The sequence below is a fragment of the Herpailurus yagouaroundi genome, unplaced genomic scaffold (genome assembly GCF_014898765.1).
Source record: "Herpailurus yagouaroundi ecotype Mexico unplaced genomic scaffold, PumYag 60179, whole genome shotgun sequence".
Taxonomy (NCBI): Eukaryota; Metazoa; Chordata; class Mammalia; order Carnivora; family Felidae; genus Herpailurus; species Herpailurus yagouaroundi.
Window position 1 is genome coordinate 60 of NW_024415308.1, and position 2,677 is coordinate 2,736.

The window sequence follows — 2,677 nt, forward strand, 5'->3', positions numbered from 1 at the left end:
GTGCTGATTCCACAAGTATATTGAACTGAATTGCATCAAGCTGTGCTCAGAATACATTTAATAATATATGTTCTTTTTTGCGTGCCTGGGTGGCTAGTCACTTAAGTGTCCAACTTTGGCTCAGGTCATGATCCCATGGTTTGTGAGTTCGAGCCCCGCATCAGGTTCTGTGCTGAGAGCTCAGAGCCTGGAGCCTGCTTGGATCCTGTGGCTCCCTATCTGGCCCTCCCCTGCTCACACGGTGTCTCTCTCTCAAAAATAAACAAACATGAAAAAAATAATATATGTCCTTTTGAATGTATACTATACTTCAGTAATCTTATTTTAATCTGGGTGCAGACCCCTAAGTCACACCCTTTTTTCTCTACTGTCTCATCTAAACATTTAGAGAATATGTACTTTAAATCATCCTAGAAGATATACACATACACACAAAGAAAGAAAGAAATTGGCGGGAGGAGCCCGGAGGTGGGTGAATGGCAAAGAAACTCTAGCTTTATTACACAAGCATGGAACCAAATTCCTTTGGAGAGGGTGGGGGTGGAATGGCTTCTTCGGACGACTTCAGAGCAATGAGGGAACAAGAGAGATCATGGATCTGCCCCTACAGTCCTGGAGACCTCTCAATCTGGGGTTAGGAAGAAAGGGGACCTCCCTTGCGGTCCAGGGGTCGCCTCCCTCCACAGACCCGGAGCTGGGAGGCAGCAGAGGGCACAGCTGCCCCGGAGTCCCAGAAGGCGGCGCCGCATCCCGGAGGCGCAGGCCGGGACCGTCTGGTGCTTCTTCGCCGTTAAAGTGCACTAGGGGATGCGGGCCCGGCTCTCCCTGGTTCATCCCTCCAGGCACAACCGGTCCCGGGGCTGTGGCCCGCATCTCACGCCCAGGCACTGGGACGCGGAGGAGTCTCACCACGGGTTCCAGGTTCACTCCCAGGACTTGGCGCGCTTGGCGCCCGCTTCTGCCAGGCTGCCCTCGACCCACACGTCGCCGACTACGCGGATGCTGGGCGAGGTGGTCAGCGTTGGGGTGGCTGCCCTCCCACTCTCCTCCAGGGTGCTGCCCCCGGAGCTGGGCCCAGGGGCCGTGGGCTTGTGGGGGCTGCTGTCCTCGCGGGACGGCGGCGGCGGGGGCGGCACCTTCCTCTGGCCGGCGGCGACCTTCCGGGCTCCGAGGCGCCTCCTCCTGGCAGCTCGCCGGCGCGTCTGGAGACGGGCCCGGGGGGCTGGTGCCGGGGGTCCGGAACCTGGGCCAGGAGGGTGGAGTAGCCATAGACGTCCTTGCTGCGCAGGATGCGGGGGGAGAACTGGTGCTTGAGGCTGCAGAGGTAGCTCCAGAGTTCCGCGTCTGAGCTCATGAACTCCGTGCTGCCGGGCACGAATAGCTTGAAAGCGTCGATCAGCGCCTTGCTGCTGTTGGCCAGCGACAGTGGCGACGGTTGCCACCGCGTGTACACCACCTTCTCCTCAGGCGCCTCCAGCGCGGCCCTTACTGCAGCGCTAGAGGCTCCTCCACAGGTGGCCGGGGCCAGGGCCTCCTGAGGCCTGCGCCTCCGCCTCTTCATGCGGCTCAGGAGGTGAGGGCGCTAGGGGCCGCCCGCGCTTGCCAGGTCTCGCCGCCGCCGCCAGACCCTGATGAATTTCCTACCAGAAGCCAAATCAGGCAGCAGGCTGTTGAGAGTTACACCGCAGTTGCTAGGAGACCAGGCGCTTTGTGAGGTCACAATGTCTGCCTATCCTATCACTGCCGGCTGCCCAAAGCTGCCTTAGGTTAGGCTGTGTTTAAGATTATGCCCTTGAGAAAGACCTGCACGTAATCCTAGCTGAGAAGGCCCATAGTTCTTGATGAGTTCAAGAGGGTTGTCCTCGACGTGAATGCACTGGTGCCTCAGCCTCCATTAATTCCATCCAACATGAGATGACACTTCGCGGTGGAGAGTACACACGACTTGCAATCAAACATGACTGTAAGAGGGTTTTAGCGAATTAAATGCCTTGTCATGCAACGCACTGAAAGCCAAATTGAAGTAACTACTTTACTCTTTCAAAGAATACAGATATACTGTGCCTTGCTTAGGGTTCCATATGTGTGTGGGTATTGCTCTCAGTTCAGGAAGCTGTTCTTCACAGCAGCAGCAAACAGTTTGCCTAGTTAGGATGCATGCTCACTTTCACCCAGCTTACGGAAGACCGAGTCATTGTGTGCTTAAGAGCAAAGCGTCAACGAATTCTGCGTGAGTGGCTATGAGGGCATTCAGTGCCACTAAAACCTATTCGGTACCTACCAATTCATGATATTTCAGGTAAGTCACACACAGGTAGTAAAGGACCGTATGGGATTCCATGGGTAGCAAACGTGTTACACCGTCCGTATAAGTGCTTTTGAAAGCAACCAGCATGGTCCATCCATCATCACCACATACACAAATAATTCACAAAATATTACAAGGACCACCTACCATGATCAATTGAAATCCACTTCCTCAGGAAAGGATGACACCAAACTATTGTGAATCAATAAAAGGGATAAGTCATGGTAACAATCAGAAGAGACACTTGCCAAGGTCAACGTGATACATGTGAGAGGCCTCTGTGTTTACTCAACTCCTTTTCTTAAACACACAAACCAAACTTTCATCTAGGCAGCTTAAGACAGTACTACCTCACGTTCTGAAAGTGCT

The 2,677-nt window shown here is 54.1% G+C and overlaps 1 pseudogene; it reads right to left on the reverse strand.

Moving 5' to 3' along the window:
- Nucleotides 1-688: 688 nt before the first annotated feature.
- On the reverse strand, nucleotides 689-1,586 carry LOC121024174 (coiled-coil domain-containing protein 71L-like; annotated as a pseudogene).
- Between the last annotated feature and the right edge of the window lie 1,091 nt (nucleotides 1,587-2,677).